Source organism: Periophthalmus magnuspinnatus, chromosome 20 (assembly GCF_009829125.3).
Source record: "Periophthalmus magnuspinnatus isolate fPerMag1 chromosome 20, fPerMag1.2.pri, whole genome shotgun sequence".
NCBI classification, from domain to species: domain Eukaryota; kingdom Metazoa; phylum Chordata; class Actinopteri; order Gobiiformes; family Gobiidae; genus Periophthalmus; species Periophthalmus magnuspinnatus.
This window is the reverse complement of record NC_047145.1, coordinates 26,560,618-26,583,093: the sequence shown is the minus strand read 5'-3', so window position 1 is coordinate 26,583,093 and position 22,476 is coordinate 26,560,618.

Genomic DNA, 22,476 nt, shown 5'->3' with positions numbered 1-22,476 from the left:
TTTGGAGCCGAGTTTCATATTTGGAATTCAGATCACAATTATCATAGCAACCAAATAACGAATTCAGAGTGAGGCTGTTTAAGGTAAGGTTTCCATCTACACTGCGGTTAGTAAGGAGTGTGCGCTTAGCAACACTGGGCACATTCTAGGTGTAAAGCATCATCATCATCATCATCATCATCATCATCATTATTATTATTATTATTATTATTATTATTATTATTATTATTATTATTATTATTATTATTATTATTATTATTATTATTACACTTCTTATTAGTGGCAAATAATTTCCCAAATCATAGTCAGAGCCCCTTATTGTCCATAATAGTACTGCAGCTTTATACTGTGTAATACCTGCACAGTGTTAGATTAGATTTAAGTCTATAGCTCATAGTTTATCTTGATTGAGTGCATATTTTTCTTTTCTTGCTGTTCTTTAACGGTGTGCTGCAACACTGAAATTTCCCCATTGTCGGGCAAACAGTTCTCTTATCTTTCCTTTGGGTTAGTTCTTTAAAACTAAAGTATTGCTTACTATTTAAAACTGCACTTCCATCTTCCCTTTAGACCTCATCTAGACCTCGGTAGAATAAATATGTTTTAGACAGGTTAAGATCTGGTAGTCATTGGTATCCATACAAATATGGCTCTTAACGAAAGAAAATGAAAATGAAATATCACAGGAAACTGAAAAATAGAGTGACACACTAAACTGTTCATCTGGAGTGAGAGAAATGTAATTTTGTTCAAAATAATGGGTGACCAAGGAGATCCTTTGTTTCACATGTGTCACTGAAATAAACAAATCTGATTGGACAATGCTGTTTGGTCCTGCCTTGTGGTGCAACATGTTGGTGGCCACACTAGACTTGTCAGGCAGCTAAACTATACCTCTTTTTCTTTTTTTTCTTATAATGTCTAGTATTTGCTGAGCACTTATCAGACTGGGCCACTGCCCAATAACACCTCCACATAGACCTCCAGTACACATCTGTGTTTACACTGTATTTTCCAGATACGACGTTCCAGTGTGAAGTGAAGTGTAGATATGTCACTCCGTCGCCATGGAGATGACTAAAGCACATTAGGTGTGACCCACGCTCAGAAGGTGAGACCATCCCCTCCCTATTGTCTTACAGTTGGACTCCAGCTCAGGCCTTAATCAAATCCAGAAGCAATCAATAGCACAGCTCCAATGGACACTTGTGTATGCCCTTGGAACATTAGAAGTGCTACAAAATGATACAGGAGGGAGAGAGGGAGGAGAGGGCGAGACAGGGAGGGAAGAAGAGAGGTAGGAAGAAAGGTGAGATAGAGAAAAAGTGAGGGAGAAAGAGACAGTAGGAGAGTGAGAGAGCAGGAGAGTTTGAGTGAGAAAGAGTGAAATGGAAAGAGAAGAGAAGAGAAGAAGAGAGGGGCAAAAGAGGAGTTAAGAGAGTGAAGAGAGCTAAAGAGAGGCGAGGCAGAGAGGAATGGACAGACAGTGAGAGACGAGAAGAAACGAGAGAGAAATTGGGCAGGGGGTGGGGAGAGAGAAAGAGAAAGACAAATAGAGAAAAGAGGGATAAAGAGAGAAAATATGGGAGGGAGAGAGAGAAAAAAGCAAAAGGAAAAGGATGAAGGGAGAGAGGGATGAGGGAGAAAGAGGATGAGAGACAGAGAGAGAGAGAGACAGGGAGGGTTAGTGGAAGAGCAAAAGATGGAGAGAACACAGAGAGCAGGAGAGGAGGGGGAGAGAGGGGAAGAGGAGGCAGCCACTTCGGAAGCATGATGGCGGACAATAAGATTAACCTCCCCATCCTCTGCCTACCCGGATATCTAATGTCACCGGCTTATCTCCGCAACGCTCAATCAACCTACACAAACCCAGTCCATAAACACCTCACGGGCCACTCCAACATGGCCGCTCCGTTTCCTGTTCACTCACTCGGAAAAGCCGGATCGATCTGGGTTTGGAGAGATCGCGGACAGAGCAGAGGAACAATAGGCAGTAATACAAGACCTGTCCAATTGTCCCCAATCAAACATGTTGTAATTACACACCCTAAAGTGCTGGGATTTGTAAGCAACGGAAGTACATGGGAATACTATAGGGATTGACAGAAGAAGCTAACAACAAGCTAACAAGACCAAATGTTGTCAAATACTTATAAAAGTATACATTCAACTGCAGTCTGATAAAAGTGTTCTCATAATTCTACTTTAAACATGAATGCTTTTAAATGAGTGAAACATGTGTGTAGTGCAATGTGCAAAATAAATGTTATAGATAAATAAAGGTACAGTGTGTAACTTTCTGGAGATGCATGTCACCTGCATGATTCCATGGAAATACAAATTTAAAACCATAGTTTGGAACATTCTCCATGGAAATAGATAGGTTTTATGTCATTCTGTGGATATCCAAAGGAACAACATTTCCATGGAAACAGGCAGGTAGATGGCCATCTCCAGGCCAAATAAGAGTCAGGTTTGTGCTTGGCTCCAGTCAAATGAAGCTCATCGAGGCTAGCAGTTACAGGGGCCAATTTGGAGTTGAGTTCCATATTTGGAATTCCAAATATAAAATTCCCGGCCACCTCGCTGGTTTAGCACAGATGTGGCACTTAGCAAGGCTGTCAATCAAACCTGTCTGTTATTAATGTTCAAATGTTGATTTATGGACACAATGGCAAAATAAAAATACAAACATTTTAAGACCAAAATGATGAGACCCACTGCAGTAGTTACAGAGAGAGGGGCCACAGTTTTTCAATGTAAAGTGAATTGGAGTCGATGGAGTTGGACACGCCATGATATCTTCCTGTTCGGAACGTAGCGGTTAGCAGGTTAGCTATGTCCATTTATATATACAGTCTATGGTATAGACTTGCTATTAGACACAATGGAAGAATGACATAGCTAGACTGGGAATTGAACTGCCAACCTTTACGACAAACAAAGAATACAATTTTACAAGCAGGTGCTGAGCGTGTATTGGTGCTGTAATAAAAGTATACTCATGTGAAGGTGACTGCGCCTTTGTGAGATGGACCGCTGCAGAGGCTGTGTGACAACTGTTTTGGCCTGGGACAAAATGACAGAATGAAAGAGAGAGAGATGAGAGGTGGAGAAGGAGAGAGGGAAACAGGGAAGACAGGGGAGAGGTGGAGAGAGAGAGGGGGACAGGGGAGGAGAGGAGGATGTGGAGAGAGAGGGGGACAGGGGAGGTAGAGAGGGAGAGAGGGGGGAGGGAGATGTGGAGAGAGAAGGAGAGGGCAAGACAAGAAGGAGATAGGGGGATGTAGGGAGAGGGGGAGAAGGGAGGTAGAGAGAAGAGAGGGTGATGTGCAGAGTGAGGGGGACAGGGGAGGTAGAGAAGGAGAGAGGGAGATGTGGAGAGAGAAGGAGAGGGCAAGATTAGAAGGAGATAGGGGGATGTAGAGAGAGGGGGAGAAGGGAGGTAGAGAGAAGAGAGGGTGATGTGCAGAGTGAGGGGGACAGGGGAGGTAGAGAAGGAGAGAGGAGGCTAGGCAAGAACTATGAGGGATGGAGGGAGAGTGAGAGATAAGAGAATGGAGAAGGAAGATAGATAAGCAAAGTAAAGAGAGAGGGAGAGAAAGAAAGAGAGAGATAACAGGAAAGAAAGAGAAGAGACAAGAGAGTCTGATATTGTCCTTCCTGTCCCTCACAGTTCCTCATTTTCTCCACATCAGGAACTCTGCAGAAGTTGAGTCTGATCCACAGATGGGACAGAGAGAAGGACACATCTGAGCACTCGATCTATCACATCTCACCGGGCCTAATTTTCACACAAACAATGTGATAAAGTAGTTTTAAAGCACCACTGTGTGACTTTTTTTTTTTTTTTTTTTTTACCAAAAATACATAAAAATAAAGATGTATTCGCTACCAGTCAAACTCTACTATTTATAGATTTGTTAATTCAAATCCTCAAAGAGTCCAGCCTTTGCTTTGTCGAAAAAGTAGTTATTAGAGCGTACTTTTTTTCTTTACTACATCATTCCATATATCTTACTTATATATTTCTCACTTTCTCGTATGCATCTAAAATGAGGAGGGTAGTCAAAATAAATACATTTTTTTTAAATGTATGAGAGGGCGTGGCCAGACTTTTGACTGGCCATGCATTTTCATTAGGGATGATTTTTCAAAGAAAAAAAACCCCAAAAACTTAAAAAACGTGTCCTGTGAGCAAGCTTGCTTTTCCACAGACCTGACTAGAGGAGGGCTTCCTGCTTGTTGCCATGGACATTTCATTACTTAATATGTACATAAAAGGTTCCACCATATAGCAAAATGGTATGGAAAACCTCTTGAGGTATGGGATGGATCCGAGACAGTACAGGATTTCTACAACTACATCAACTCCAACAATTACAACCTGTAATTTGCAGTGGAATATGATGAATTGAAAATTAACTTTATAGACAGTCTTGTGTACAGAATCTCAGACAAGCTCTTCACATATTCATACCTTAAGAGCACACACCAGAATTTCATTCTCCACAGCACCTCCTTCCATCCAACTTCACTCAAAAAGCTTACTCATTTCCAGGTTCAGTCGTGCACAACGCATTTGCAGCTCTAAATCTGACCCAAGCATATGTTCTGGAGAAACAATTTAAACAAAGACAATACAAACAAGAGTGGACTGAGAGTGGCCAGAGTCATTTCAATTTGACAACAAAAGTTGAGTGCCTCCCACGTACAAGAGTCAACAAAACTGATTCAAGGATCTAGTGTACACTTCAATACACATCATCAGCAGGGAAATGGTAAAATCATCAAAAAACACTGGCATTTATTACAATTGGAGCTTTGAATAACTTCACAGCACCACCTTGAATCATCTCTAAGAGATCTCCACACCCGAGCCAAATGTCGATGAGAGCCCACCTGCATCACCCACTCGGCCTACACTTACAGTCTGTCCCAGGGAGCAACTACCGGTGTGGACACTGTACACAGTCCAACTTACTCATAAAACACAAACAACTCAATTCAATTCATCAATCATCCCAAGACTGGTAAACCTTACGAAATCAAGGGAGTTATGACCTGCAATGCCACCAGTGTCATCTATGTGTTGACAGATCCATGTGGTGTGGTATACAGTGATTGCCGAACAGATCCCAGAAGCCCCGACGCAGAGCTTTTTACTCAAAGGCTACACAATGGAAGTTCAGTTCAGATATGTGGACATTGAACAAAAAAACAAAGTGGTGAATGTGGCGATATGAATTCCATTCTATTAAAAATAGAATTGTTCTGGATCTACACTCTGAGGCCTCTGCTCCTAAAGACCTCAATGAAGACTTTGATTTCAGGCCCTTTCTGCAATTCTTAAATGTTGACAACATGGCTCCAGTCTGTGGCTGTATGTACACCTCCATTTGGCTGTGACAAACTAATACATCACTTTAAATAATAATAGTACACACCTGTTTATATTTCTCATAGAATTCCACTGAACAACTGTCGTCTTATTTCAAACTGATTTGTGTACATAACCTTTCCTGTCACATGATTGGTCAGGTGACTATATGGACTTGTATAATACACGTGTGAAACTGAAGCATTCCTGTCTGAAGAGGAGCTTGACCCCGAAACGTGGTGCTATACAATACAGACTTGGGAGCTCCAAAGAACTGCATATGTTCTTTTTTTCACTTTGAACTGGTTTGATATAACAGAAGTGCATGGGCTTCAGTCTCATCTTTCTCCCAGTTGCTCCCAGTATTACAAGCAGTATTGAGCCAGTGGGGCGACCCGAGATGGTGACGAGCACCACTATTGTAAATCAAATATGTCAATACATGTTGTATCAGTTCATTTGTGTGCCTGGATCTGATCTTTTTATATCCAGAGTTTGAGTCAACCTATAATCCCACCAATGACCCTGGATTCAGAGAAATATTGAAAAGTGAAATCCCCGGCTGCGCTCCTCAGACGCTAATGACTTGATTGTTATTAAATGTGACGTTACGTTCCAATTAGAGATAGCAAAACACTGATTCCATTTTCCTTTTGGTTTTATGGTTCTGCGATTACGGGGCCATTGATCACACCTGAACGACTCGCTATGTGTGCAGCTAATTAAAGATTGCAATTAAGATAATGAGCCTGTCGAAGTTTGGCCGTGAACAGAGCCTAAGCCGTCACTCACGGATCCTGGCTCTGAAGTGGGCGTGCGGCATTGTGATTTACTCAAGTGTTTATAGATGTCCCATATATTATGCTAATTTGGACTTTCATCTTATGGTGTCATCTAGTTTTGAACAAAAATATACCTGGAGTTGTGTGTTTCTTTCATTTCATTCATGAGTGTTTGAGTTTATTTGGACTGTCTGCCTCTGTAATCTCAAAGTGCTTGAACCCACTGCATGATGTCATCACATGGTACTTCAGACATGTTCATAGAAAAAAAAAATAATAGATAAATAAATAAATAAATAAATAAATATATATATATATATATATATATATATATATATATATATATATATATATAATTAATAAAATATTGGATTAAAATGATATTTCAAGATTCACAGACTTTTATTTATCTTTTTTTCTCAAATATACATTGACAAATATGCATTCTTACAGTGAGTAGACCCACTGCACCACAGATCTGACTTGGAACATGTCCTAGAAGAGAAGTTTGCCATACAAAACTATTAACATCTTTATGGGGACGAGCAGGTAGAAAACCCTGTACCAAAAAAGTTACGTAGTGCACCTTTAAACCTTGTCACTTTCTGGAGACAGTGGGATCATTATAAGCAAAGCCGTAACATCTCCATGGAAACAAGGAGGTAACAGACCCCTCCATCACCATAAAAGTGACATAGTACACAAACACGAAAAAAAAATAAAAATGACTTGACTGGTAGCAAAATAAAAAATGTATTCTGTCACTGGTCAAAGGGTTTAGAGTGAAGACATTTTGCTGCTCATTCAAGCTGCTTGTTCAGTTCTGGTCATACCTGCTGGACACTGCCTTATATCTCTCTGAAGGGAGGAGCTAACTACACTGACGCTGACACACCTGTTTGTTTACAGTTTCTATTTCTTAGCTTGGTCTGTTCAGCTGTACTAAGAGTGGACTGTGCCTCAGTCACATTTTGCATGATCCTTCAAGCCCCTAATGGGTGCTCTCACACCTGTTAGCATACTGGCTATTAGCATACTGGCTAACACTATTGTTTTCCTTGTTTTAATTTAAGTCTCAGGAGTTATAAATTGGAGATAGATGATGTCTAAGCCTCCTGTTCCTATTTAAAGATGGATTGTGCCTCTTTAACTCCCCTCTCAAACTATTTCTTTGGCTAAGATCTGGATTTGGATCATACTTGGACAACCGAGGGATTGCACACATGTTTTAACTGGTATTAAAACTGGACCTCCTGTTGGATTCGACAAGAACTAAAGAATAAGAAAGACATTAAAATCACAAATCAAAACATAAATAATTACAAATAATCATCACAAAATCAACATCCAGGTCTATCACGTTAATGTGTTAAAATACTGCACAAAAACCTCAAGGAAAAAAATAAATAAATAATTAATTAACAAAGAACTACTTCGCTGGTGTATTTTTCAATCAACTCTTAACCTACTGAGTCTTTCTTACAGTATATAATCATCGTAATAGTGCTTTGCTGTTGCCGGGAAGCCATTATGTGCAATGGCATTTTTAATCAGCTCCCATTGATATGAATTACTCTCGACTAAAGTTCCTTCATGTTGTTAAATTGTTAATGCTTCGAGACTGAGAAATGTGTGAGCCATGGAGAGGCTATACTTAACACTATAGTCTCTCTGGTGGTCTGTTCACTTAAGCATAGCCGTGCGTATTTGTACTTTTAAATGGTCTAACCCAGAGGTAACAAAACAAATGCATGTAATTAAACACTATAGCCCTAAGCTCTCGCAGGCAGCAGTGCATTTTACATTGAGACAAATGGGAGTAAACAGGTCCAAGGTTTCAATCTTCATTAGCCTAAGGAGAGCCTCACAATGCAGATTCTATTGACTTAAATCGCTGCATTCTCTCTTAAACTGCCTTTTAACAGGCTTGGCAATAACTGGAAATATATATTGATATTTTGGGGATTTTCCTGATACAGTAAGCTGATTTCATTTTTGCTATTCACCTGACCTGATGTGCTAAATGACGCTTTTAAATGTCTTTGGAGAAAGTCCAAGTATCGCACAAAAATGATGCTCAAGTGACCACACATGTGCAGAAGAAGCACTGCACACCTTTACAAGTATACAATACTTCATGATTTGGTTCGTCTTTGAGCATTTTGAAATTGTCAGATCGCAGAAAACATACTCAATATGACTTAACTCTACGGCTTAGCCTAACTTACAAACTAGTTTTAGGACAACTGAAGGAAACACGACAAGTGTAACTACTGCAGTGTATAATGACTTCATTCCCAACCACTTGCTTTTTTCCCATGTATTTGAGTAAAGTTTGTTACGCTCCAGTATAGATATACTGTATCAACAGGTCTTGAGGTTAAAATATATGATCTGTCTACATCTAATTATAAAGCTTTTTACTGTCCAATAATCAGGAAGTGTGTGTTAGCATGCTAGTTGTTGTTAGCATTACCGTGACATCAAAACTTTGCTCTGAATTGTGAAATGTGCTTATGAATTCATCATCGGTGAATAATTAGGATGCTCTGAATGCATAAGGTAAGTGAGAAATAACTTTAGACCACTGCAAACCATTAAAATAAACTAGTTCTATTCCTCATGTTTTTTCTTTTTTTTCTTTTTTTTATTTCAGATTGTAAAAATAGGGTGCCGTGCCTTAATTTGGATTCTTGCTCTGCCTTGAGCATTGTAATTTCTGGAGATGTTAGACTGTTTTGTAAATACATCATTAAGACACGAGTAAATGCCTTAAGGCATATTTTAAGGTTTTAATTACTGCCATAGGTTTATATTAACGAGTCACCCACTGTATAACTTTGTGTTTTGTCCATTTGAATACTACAATTATGACCTTCTCACAAATCCAACCTTTCATTTTGGTCACTGTAAAGATACCAGAGATACCTAACTTTTAAATAAGACAGAATATTTTTCTTAATAACCAGTATTGACAAATGTTTGTGTTGTGGTTATGTGTTGAACTATCTCATTAGAACGAATGTTGCCATGCATGTTCATAACTGCATATTTTGGACTGGATTCCTTCTCCATATGTAGATGCTGACCTGATTTCCCTAATAAGTAAAACCAAGAGTTGGAGTTGGTCCATAGACATAGCACTGCGGTGACAGTGAATGTTTTTTAGACTAATTAAAGAGTGGTGGTGCCATGTGGCTTCCTGTGGAGCTCCCTGCTTTGATTAGAGCAGAAGTGTATTTATTATTACTCAAGTCAAGACAGGTCTACCTTCCCACTGTGATACTGCACTGGTGAAAACTGATGAAATCTATTACCGTTTTAGTGAGAATTAGCATAAGGATAATGAGGGAGGCTGGCATGCAAAAAAATGTTATTAAAATAGGCAGTTCATATTTATGGACCTAGTTTATCATGTTGATATGTATTTCCTAACTACTTCATATTTATTCATTTATTTCATTAATGTAATTAGATTTATATATATATATATAGTTTATACTTAGTTTAATGTTTGACTTATTGTTCATTCAGTTTTACTATTTCAAACCAATCTGTGATGAGGTGGATTGGACCATAAACCCCCTTTTATGTACCCAGTAATTACTTTTATATATATATATGACATATAACAGCTTTCAATATAGAGTATACAGTCCCTCGCTATATCGTAGTTCACCTTTCGCGGTCTCTCTGTTTCACGGATTCTTTTTTTTAGTGCAATTTTGTATGCTTTTTCTACAGTGTATGAATGTGCATTGTGTTCTGCATCCTGATTGGCTAAGGGACTGTAGACCACTGTCAATCAATCTCCTCCGTGCCGTGTCTCCTGTACAGTACAGAATGTGTTCAGTCATTAGTTTGATTTATTTGATGTATATTATTTTATGTATTAACATTTATTTGGATAACTATTTGTTTTGTTTATTACTTTGTACTTTGTACTTACTTTGTACTTATTTTATTAACAATGAATATTAATTATTATATTATGTTGGATACATATTTACTTATAATATATATATATATATATATATATATATATATATATATATATATATATATATATATATATATATATATATATATATATATATATATATATATATAAATAATATTGGTTCCTACTTATTGTTGCAGTACAGCACATTTGAGGAGCACACCGATGTAACAAGAGTGAATGTGCACAGGGCGTGCATGAGATGAGATGATTTGCTGAATAAAGACGAGCTGTAACTGTCCTGCCGTGTTGGTCTATTTAAGCAAAGAAGAAGCAAGAAAGTACATCATATTAAATCGCACTGTAACCCGCCAAACCACAGCCTCAAGAGACTGAAGAAAACAATATATTAGGGTCACATTTACATAAATGTTTGATCGCAGTGTGACTCCGAAGTGCTGTATGTTTGCAAGTTTTCTCGCCGACAAAACCCACAATGTAGATGAAATGTTCTGCACCAACAAATTTCAGAAACACTTTGGACTTAAGTGTTTCTTTGCACAGAGAGGCGCCTCTGCATTTAAAGAGATCATCGAGGAAGAGCAATATAATATACAGTAGGAAGGTTTGAAGTTTGAGAATGTTTAAACAAGAGAGAAATGTGAGAAAATATTAATGCCTGTGTGAGAAAAGTATATAAAGTGTGTGGTGAGGGGTTTCACAGCCTAAAAAAAAAAAAAATAATAATATTTTTTTACAATTATTTTATATATATATATATATATATATATATATATATATATATATATATATATATATATATATATATATATATATATATATATATATATATATATATATATATAAAATAATTGTAAAAAATAATTGTTAAAAAAATAAAGCTGACAACTTCATGGATTTTGCCTATTGAGAGTTATTTTTAGAAAGGAACATTTAAAAGCACTGTACTTGATTTGTACTGTCCTAAAAATATGAACTATAAATAAACTAGTTCATTAGATTCTCTGTCAGACCAGATATTCTCACTCGACAATGTGAATATAGCTTCTAGCCCTACTGTAAAAAATCTTGGAGTCCTATTTGATCAAAATCTCTCATTCACAGCCCATATAAACCTAGCTTGTAAAACCGCATACTTTCACCTGCGAAATATAACTAAAATTAGAAATATTTTACCTAAAAACGATGCTGAAAAACTCATCCATGCATTTGTTACTTCCAGACTTGATTACTGTAATTCCCTGCTTGCCGCCTGCCCCAAAAGTACTATAAGGAGCCTCCAGTTGGTCCAAAATGCAGCGGCCAGAGTCCTAACAGGAACTAAAAGAAGAGACCACATCAGTCCTGTACTAAAATATCTGCACTGGCTTCCTGTCGAGCTTAGAATCAAATTCAAAGTCCTCCTCCTGACATACAAAGCCCTAAACGGTATGGCCCCATCCTATCTGCAAGATGCTATTGTCCCGTACCAGCCAAACAGAGCACTCCGCTCTCAGAATGCAGGACTATTAGTGGTTCCTAGAGTGTCCAAAAGTACAGTGGGAGGGAGAGCATTCAGTTACCAAGCTCCTGTGCTATGGAATCAACTCCCTGCTGATATTAAACAGGCCCCCACAGTCTCTGTATTTAAGACCAGGCTTAAAACCTTCCTCTTCGGTATAGCGTATGACCAGGTTACTTAGTGAGGGAGTTAGGGTTATTAAAACCCGGGATAAGATAAGCTGCAGTAGGAGTAACTAGCTGGGGGAAGTATGGCAACCTGAGCACTATCCTCTACTTTGCCCTATTTTCTCATCAGCAATGCTATTCACATGTTGTCCCCTGTCCCACTCCCCCTGTGGAGTGTATCTCTTTCAGATGCCCCGATGACAGTTGGACCTCCTCCTTGCCTGGCTCTCCTCCTCCTCGCCCGGCTCTCCTCCTCCTCGTCTGGTCTCCTGGCCGATTTCTTATGTTGTCTGATTTTTCCTGTTGTGTCTGATTTTTCCTGTTGTGTCTGATTTTTCTTGTTGTGTCTGATTCTTCCTGTTGTTTTGTTTTTTGTGTCTTGGCGGCACGGTGACTGAGTGCCATCACTCATGTCTCACAGCAAGAAGGTTGGTTCGATCCCCGGGTCACCAGGCCTTTCTGTGTGGAGTTTTTCATGTTTCTCCCCGTGTCTGGATGGGTTTCCTCCGGGTACTCCGGTTTCCCCCATCAACCAAAACATGAACGCCCTTCGAGACAACTGTTGTTGTGATTTTGGGCGTTACAAAAATAAATGAATTGAATTGAATTGAATTGAATTTTAAATGGCTTGCAGTGGGCTAAATTTGTTCCTCACTTACCCTATGCATTTTGAGTATCTTAATTATTCACCATGATGAGTATAAGTGCTGTAATGCTAACAACGAGTAGCATGCTAACTGCACACTTCCCGATCATCAGACAATAAAATCCTTTAAAATTAGATGCAGACAGCACGCAGCAGACCTATTTTGATCTCATGAGCTGCTTATGCAATATATCTGTAGTGTGAGCCTAGAAGCATTTTTCATTTTCAGAGTCATCGCTCATGGACATATGAATCCTATATAAAAGTCATGTTATTTGCAGCCCTCCTCTGTACCACTTAATCATCCGTTTTAAACAAAGATTATGAAACGCCTCCTGAAGAAATTGGAGAAAATAATTCTCACGACTCCAGACTGTAAAACAAAAGGTCATTAGCAGCGCTGCATTAATCAGAGATGGGAAATTACAATTATACATGTTCTTATTAACTTTCATTATTTTATGGCCCACCATGGGCTGAGTTTTTTTTTTTTTTTTTTTTTCTGTTGCATAAAGAGGAGGTATTATGCAAACTCAACTTTTTGGAGCTCTTTACCATGATATAACATTGTTCTCTCATCCATCTATGTTTGAGTAATCTAGCAGTCTCTGCTGGGCCTTGTTCAAACCCTCCTTACGGTTGGATGCAAGATTCTGTACGAAACTCCTCCCACAATCCTATGTCACCCATGCTCCACACGACAATTCTCCATGAATATACAAAAACATGATACAAAATTGTACACAATGATGTGCAGTAGTTTCATTATTGGGATGCAGCTGATTGTGTTTGTACTGCTCTGAAAGGGGAGAGACTTAGCACAGAGAGCAAAGAGAGGGGAGACGCAGAGGATCAAAAATGAAACTTATAAAACATGGTAATATGTTGTTTTTTGGTGAAGACAGTATTTTCAAAACAATAAAAGGTAACACAGTGATTTAAATATGTTAGATGTGAGCAGTTAATACCCACAGAAGTGTGATACCCCCACTTTAACTCCATGAGTGCTTAGATTAACCAATAAAATTACCTAGAATAAAATGCCTTGAAAACTTTTTCTCTGTCTCATTTGTAGTTGGAGGAGGCTCCACAATTTCTGTCTTTCAAAAATACTCCAGACAAGTCATTTGAATAAGACAAAGCCATGGTTACAAGCAAAAGAAAAAGTACATTGCATTGACAGCTGTATTAAAGGTACACAATGTAACTTTTCTGATGAACCTGCTTTGCTTTAAAGGTTCCCATCTCCCTGGCAACAAGCAGGTAATGCCATGAGTCAAATCAGATCTGTGGAGAGATGTGCTTACAGTAGGAATACATGTTTTTGTTAAGTCTTTTATGGTAATAACAAAACATTACTTGTACTTGTAAAATAGAAAGGTTTATTGCCATACTCTGGAACATTCTAGGGAAATGTGGTGTTACGGTTGCATACCTCCCACCATAGCGCCTTTAAGAAAAAGAGAAGATTAGAAAACAAAATTTGGAATTTCAGTTTGATTTATAGCTATGTGTAAACACCAAAAAATTGTTTTCCTAAAGGGTTTGCCTCTTTATTCACAACTCACATTGAAGTACATGTGTAGATATCGAAGTTAGAATTCTGACTGTGCGCAATGTTGTGTCTCTTCACAAGACACATAATACACGAGAAAAACTAATTCCAGAAATCAAACGCAGAATTGTCTGGTTTAGGCAACAGGGCAAACCACTCAGTCAGGATGACACCATCCATCCATCCATTTTATTCCGCTTATCCGGGGCCAGGTCGCGGGGGCAGCAGTCTAAGCAGGGACTCCCAAACTTCCCTCACCCCAGACACGTCCTCCAGCTCCTCCGGTGGGACTCCAAGGCATTCCCAGGCCAGCCGAGACATAGTCCCTCCAGCGTGTCCTGGGTCTTCCCCGGGGCCTCCTCCCGGTGGGACATGCCCAGAACACCTCCCTAGGGAGGCGTCCAGGAGGCATCCTGAGCAGATGCCCGAGCCACCTCAACTGGTTCCTCTGGACATGTAGGAGCAGCGGCTCTACTCCGAGCTCCTCCCGTGTGACCGAGCTCCTCACCCTATCCCTATCCACTCTGCGGAGGAAACCCATTTCAGCTGCTTGTATCCGTGACCTTGTCCTTTCGGTCATTACGCAGAGCTCATGACCATAGGTGAGGGTAGGAACGTAGATTGACCGATAAATCGAGAGCTTTGCCTTTGGACTCAGCTCCTTCTTTACCACAATGGTCCGATACAGTGACCGCATCACTGCAGACACTGCACCGATCCGCCTGTCAATCTCCCGCTCCATCCTTCCCTCACTCGTGAACAAGACCCCGAGATACTTGAACTCCTCCACTTGAGGCAGAGACTCACCACTCACCCGGAGAGGGCAAACCACCTTTTTCCGGTCAAGAACCATGGCCTCGGATTTGGAGGAGCTGATTCTCATCCCAGCTGCTTCACACTCGGCTGCAAACCGCCCCAGTGCCTGCTGCAGGTCCTGGCTCGAAGAAGCCATCAGGACAACATCATCTGCAAACAGCAGAGATGAAATCCTGCGGTTCCCAAACCAGGCCCCCTCCGGCCCCTGGCTGCGCCTAGAAATTCTGTCCATAAATATAATGAACAGAACCGGTGACAAAGGGCAGCCCTGGCGGAGTCCAACATGCACCGGGAACAGGTCTGACTTACTGCCGGCAATGCGAACACAGCTCCTGCTCCGGTCATACAGGGACCGGACAGCCCTTAGCCCTGGACCCCATACTCCCGGAGCACCCCCCAAAGGACACCACGAGGGACACGGTCAAATGCCTTCTCCAGATCCACAAAACACATGTGGACTGGTTGGGCATACTCCCATGAACGAGGACCCGATGGAGAGTATAGAGCTGGTCCAGTGTTCCACGACCAGGACGAAAACCACACTGCTCCTCCTGAAATCGAGGTTCGACTATCGGTCAGATTCTCCTCTCCAGTACCCTGGAATAGACCTTACCGGGAAGGCTGAGGAGTGTGATTCCCCTGTATTTGGAACACACCCTCCGGTCGAGCGGCCGCATTGACAATAGAGGTGGAGAACATGGCCCACTCGGAGTCCATGTCTCCAACCTCCCCCGGGATCAGGGAGAAGTTCTCCCGGAGGTGTGAGTTGAAGACCCCTCTGACAGAAGGCTCTGCCGGGCATTCCCAACAGACCCTTACAATACCCTTGGGTCTGCCAGGTCTGTCCGGCTTCCTCCTCCGCCAGCGGATCCAACTCACCACCAGGTGGTGATCGGTTGACAGCTCAGCCCCTCTCTTCACCCGAGTGTTCAAGACACGTGGTCGGAGGTCAGATGACACGACAACAAAGTCGATCATCGACCTCCGACCTAGAGTGTCCTGGTGCCGCGTGCACCGATGGACACCCTTGTGCTCGAACATGGTGTTTTTATGGACAAACTGTGACTAGCACATAAGTCCAATAACAAAACACCGCTCGGGTTCAGATCAGGGAGGCTGTTCTTCCCAATCACGCCCCTCCAGGTGTCACTGTCGTTACCCACATGGGCGTTGAAGTCCCCCAGGAGAACAACGGAGTCCCCAGTCGGTGCACTGTCTAGTACCCCTCCCAGGGACTCCAAGAAGGCCGGGTACTCTGCACTGCTGTTTGGCCCGTAGGCCGACACAACAGTGAGAGACCTGTCCCCTACCCGAAGGCGCAGGGACGCGACCCTCTCATTCACAGGAGTGAACCCCAACACGAAGCGGCTGAGCTGTGGGGCAATGAGCAAGCCCACACCAGCTCGCCGCCTCTCCCCGCGGGCAACGCCAGAGAAATGGAGAGTCCAACCCCTCTCAAGAAGTTGGGTTCCAGAGCCCAAACTGTGCGTGGAGGCGAGGCCAACTATATCTAGTCGTAACACTAAACCTCCCGCACAAGCTCCGGCTCCTTCTCCCCCAGCGAGGTGACATTCCATGTCCCCAGAGCCAGTCTCCATGTCCAGAGATCCGGTCATCGAGGCCCCCGCCTTCGACTGCTGCTCAGATCTTCATGCACCGGCCCCTTACGGATCCTCTTGCGGGTGGTGAGTCCACATGAGGACGGCCCCATGTCACTCCTTCGGGCTGAGCCCGGCCGGGCCCGTGGGGAAAGGCCCGGCCACCAGGCGCTCGCTGTCAAGCACCCACCCCAGGCCTGGCTCCAGGGTGGGGCCCAGGTAACGCCGGTCTGGGCAACGTAACTGGCCTTGATTTAATTTTCTTCATAAGGGACTTCTGAACCGCTCTTCGTCTGTCCCGTCTCCCTGGACCTGTTTGCCATGGGTGACCCTACCAGGGGCATGAAGCCCCCGACAACATAGCTCCCAGGATCATTCGGGCACTCAAACCCCTCCACCACGTTAAGGTGGCGGTTCAGGGAGGGGCAGGATGACACGTTGTCTGTAATTCCCAATCTAAGTATTATGTCGTGTTACTTAATACATGTATACACAGTAACACATGAAAATACATTGTTTAAATCATCAAAAATAAACAAGAAATGTAACAAAATTTAAGTTGTGTTGTAATTTTTGACTTCCTCTTCACTTTCCTTCACTTTCCTTCTTTTAAATATATCAAATCTCTAGTATTTCTAACCCAGATTTCCATTCCATTTTCCATTGTTTTGTTTTTTAATTGTATTTTTGCACTATGTTCACAGCTTGTACCTTACCTGCAGCGCTCTCTCTGTCTCCCCTTGTGGAGGCGGGACCCAGATTGAATGCTGAGCTGTGATTGGCTGGTTGCTCTGTATGTTTTTCTTATGTAAACTCAGCAGGCTCTCCCACGCACCTCTCATGGCCATAATTAGCTTCATAGTGAGAGCTAATTCATTTTCGCACCAACTGCCCACACCTGTCAGACGCTGCCAGGCCGAGTGGAAGTGGAGGGACCCAGTCATTAGGCCAGAGTGAATTAGCTGACATTTTGTGCCACTGTATATACTGTGTACAGAGCCTTTACAATAACATATGGAACACTTTTATGAGCATCCCATAATAAGCATGATGTTGTTTCCCAGTAAAAACATACTACAGTTTGTTCTTTAAAGCCCAGACTAGTCCAGACATTTGTTCAGATAAATTTAAATTAGAGGTACAGTATGTACCTGTCTGGAAGTGCACATCACCTGCATGATGGAAATAGAGAGTTAAAATGATACTTTTGCAACATTCCCACACCATGGAAGACTATAACCAAAGAAATAACATAACAGTGCTCTTACTTAAGTAATATATTGTACAGTGTAACAGTACTCTTACTAGAGTAATATGTTGTACAATGTAACAGTACTCTTACTAGAGTAATATATTGTACAGTGTGACAGTACTCTTACTTGAGTAATATATTGTACAATGTAACAGTACTCTTACTAGAGTAATATATTGTACAGTGTAACAGTACTCTTACTTGAGTAATATATTCTACAGTGTAACAGTACTCTTACTAGAGTAATATATTGTACAGTGTAACAGTACTCTTACTTGAGTAAAAGTTGTTTTCCTTTTCTTCTATGAGTGAGTCTAAAGTGACTGGAGGTTTATGTAGCAATATGAAATGAATGATTTAAATGTTTATTTGGTATTACGTTCATATAAGCCCTGTTTCCATAGGGCTGGCACAAGGTGGTATCCTGAGTGTTTCCACTGCATGAAGCGATCTTTACCTCCCCCTTTTTGAGGTTAAAAGCAGACCACTGCAGGTACTATTTTCCAAAGGGATCTGGAACGCAAGTTTGTGGTGCTGTAAGATGAGGCTAAAACTAAAGCTAACATAAACACTAGACTAATTCCGGTTTATCATCAGTTTTTTGGCATTTATTTCATGTATCTGCTCCTCTACGACACATTTTAACCCCTCTTTATTTAATGCACTTGGGTTTGCTTGTGCTAGTTGCATTATACACTGCAAATGTAATATTTCTGATCTTGATGGGAGCGGCATGCATGGATAACCAGGAAACAGCTGGATAGGTCAGTTTTGTGAAGAATATCAGCTCAACAGATGAATCACATCACTGGAAATACGGCGGCCACAAGACCAAGTCAGCGTCTGGTGAGAAACTATTATTTTATGTTTACATCTGTTTGTGCGTCTTAATGATGATCGTTTATTGTTGGTCCTCCAGTGACTGTGTGGAGGCGTGTCCAGTGACTACGTGGAGAAGTGTCCAGTGACGGCGTGGAGGCGTGTCCAGTCCTCAGCGAGCTCGTTGTGCCGCTGTGGATTTGTGCTGATTCTCCTGTAGCAATGGTGTTTTTATATCTGTCTTGTGCCTCGTGGCGGTGCAGCACTTTGTCACATCTTTGGGTGTGTCTTGTTAGACCTGTGTCACGCCCAAAAAGCAACTCGGGATTTGCAATGTAAACGCTCCCCGGCTGACAGTGCCCCCTCCCCAACTGTTCCACATCAAGGCAGCCCCAAGTGAACCGTGCCAGTGGAAATGAGGCTATAGATACTCCAGCCATAACTCTTATTTGAATAAATGTTTCACAGATGAAGTATTTGAAAGTATTTAAGTACCTGAAGTGTTTCAAATAGCTGCCTATGTTATAACATGTCTTTTTTAATGTTATGCCATAGCACAGATTTGACCATTAAATAGTTGGGAATGTTGGGGGGTGTCTGGGGGGCGTCTGGGGGGCACAGTGAAGTGGAGGTCATGGTTGTAGATTCATTTAGCGTGGTCCAGCTGTGCAGCCACATGTCAGGTCAGTGTGTCTCTCCTTGTGAGTCCTGCTCTTCAGTACATCACTGATCATTTATTCAGCAACACACATATGCAGCACACACATGCAACACACACATGCAGCACACACATGAGACACACATGCAGCACACACATGCAACACACACGTGCAACAGACATATGCAACACACCCATGCAACATACACATGCAAGTGAAGGTGGAGAGGGGTCTTCAATTTAGTTACAAAATGAACCTTAAACAGGAGGTATTACACTTCTGAGGCTATTTATCGCTAACACAACACATATTAACACCACCGTGGTAACTCTGATTGGAAAATGCTAAATCTGCTCAAACAATGTGTTCAGATGTAATTAGTTTCAGTTTAATTTTTGACACTCTGACTCCCCTCCCTTTGCTCTCTGTACCCCCCCCTCAAAGCACTATCACAGCACAGTCAGCGTTTTCACCTCCCTCCTCTGTACCATATACTCACCGTCCCTCCTCTGTACCATATATTCACTGTCCCTCCTCTGTACCGCATGTTCAGGGTGTATTTTTCTCATTTCCAAACTCAGGGCTGTATGTCTTTCATAACTGCAGAGGATATCATTTAAATGTGTCCTTATTACACTGATCTACATTATGGTTCAGAAGATCCATGGCTTTCATTAAAAATCACTGCTTATCTATGCCATATATTTCATTCAAAGTGCATTTTTAATAGTCCCGATCCACAGGGTTATCGCAAATATATATTTTACACAGAGCAGCCTCTACATGAATAACTCCAGGGTTATGAGCTCTATAGGAACGATACTAATGAAACACAGCTCTCTTTTACCTGCGGAAATGATGAACTAAAGCTTCACAATGGAACCTTTATGGTGAAGGGTATGCCACTTGCTTTTTTCTATAGCTTTGCCTAGAATGTTCCACAGTATGGCAGCGAACTTGTTTATCTCATATTTAATCAGTTACGGGTGTTTTTATTGCTAAAAAATACCTTGAAAAGTAGCTTCTTTTTTTTTTTTTTTTGTAAGAGTGGTGTTGCCGTTCCAAAGATTTGACATGTAACTTTACCTGTTTGTCTTCATGGAGATAAATAAGTTTAATGCCATTCTGTGAAACATTTCAGACCTGACCAGTGACTTGGCCTGGTGGCATCACCAGCTTGTCTCCATGTAGATATACAAGACTGATGCCATTTAGTGCAAAATTTCTGGCAAAAATATAAAGACAAACATGTGATTGACCGTTGTAAACCAGCACTAAACCAGAAGTAAACCTTTACTAAAGCTACCGAGAGGGGTGGTCACCTTTCCACAGGTCTGACCTGTAACTTGGCTGGGTAGCATCACCTGCTTGTCTCCATGGAGATAGACACATTTAATGCCATTTAATGACCACATATAATTTCTATAATCCTCTGGGAAAAAATAATGATGCTTTTTTTTTCATTTTTTGTTGCCAGGTAGTGAACCAGTTAAGACTTATGTTTCAATTCTGGCTTGGCCATCTCCATTTCTATACAATCTATGTGTGTGCTTTAAATATTATTCACATATTGAATTGGCACTCTCCTTATAAGCGCCATTTGGCCTTTAATTTGTAACCTAACCGTAACCAAAGCGACCAAAGAGTTCTCTGGCTTTTTACTATTTTAGGATCAATCCATAAAACAGTCTTAACACAATTTTCAAAGTCTTGTATCACTGAAAATCTCCATAGACTTGAACAGGTCAATCTAACATGAACATCTCAAGTTTAAAATCCATATGCGCTTTTCCTCTGATTTAGTTTAACTCCTTATGTCGTTTTGCTGTTTCATTTAAGCTACAACACCCTCCTCCTCTATACCATATATTCACTCTCCCTCCTCTGCACAGTATATTCACTGCTGTTCCTCCTCTGCACCATATCCTCACATCTCTGTTTCACTGTTTAATCTACACTACTGTACCCACCTCCTCGCTCTGCTTTGAAGCCCTGTGTTAGATATGTGGCCCTGATCTATTAATAGACTGTATAAATGTGTTTAAGGTGGACTTTGATCTATAATAAAATGTCATATCTAGCTGCGGCAGTTGATAAGATCTTCAATTTCATTTGGTTTTGGGAATGCTGACTTGTCATTCGTGGCAAAAAAAAAAAAAAAGTTAAAGGGATTGTACGTGATTAGTTTTGTTGTTAGCAGGCTCTGTTCTGGTGCCTTTAAGGTGTATCATGGTGTAACACATAAAACAATGTCAATATATGAAAAACTAAAGTAAGTCATCCCTGATTTTTAAGTACAGAAAAACCACCAGTGTTGACAGCAGCTGGCGCAAGGACTAGGAAATGATACAATGAACTGCTGCTTCAGTACTGAAAATATAATGAGTCTGGTAAATATGTGTATTACCATAGACCATAGCTAACGTGCTAGCCACTGTGTTATCATGAGTGCGCTTCCGGCTCCAGGGAGTCTGGCTCCAATTCACTTTCTATTGAAAATCTGTGTCCCCTCTCTCTGTAACTGCTGGTGTCAAATTCGTCATTTTGGTCTTAAATGTTTGTATTAACCCTCTACATGATTTTATTTCACTATTGTGTCTGTAAATCAAGATATGAACATTAATAACAAATCAGGCGCCTTCTTTCCCCGAGGTCACTCCCACTAGTGTTAGCAACAGATTTGATTGACAGTGTCGCTAAGTGCCCACTCCCTGCTAAACCAACAGTGTGGGTGGGGAGGGATGATTGATTCTTTGGTTGCTTTGATATTCATGCCGAAATTCCAAATATGGATCTTGGCTCCAAATTGTCCACTATAAATGTTAGCCTCGATGAGCTTCATTTGACTGGAGCCGAACGCTGTGGGTGACGTCACACTCACTTTGTCCACTTCTTTATTCAGTCTATGGTATGGACTTCACACACAGGAGCACTTCCGGGATTACCACTGGATTACATCATGCAATGGGGCCAAATTTGTTCAGTCTACATACCATGAATGAAACTCTATACCACCCTTGGTATTTTTGGTGAGGTAACATTATACAATTTTTAAAGGGCTGTCCCCTACTTTTTTACAAAATATCTGAGCAAAATTTGTCTCTCCCCAGTACAGATATATTGTATAAGCAACTCTTGAGGTCAAAATAAGTTTGCCATGTACTATCTGATCTATTTATGAAACATTTTACTGTCCGAGAATCAGGAAGTACACGGTTAGCATGGTAGCTGTCAATGGGATCACTCTCTGGCATTGAAAGTTGTTGAAAAGTACTTTTAAAGTCATTGTGGTTATTAATTAGGATGATTCGAATGCATAAGGTAAGTGAGGTATAACTTT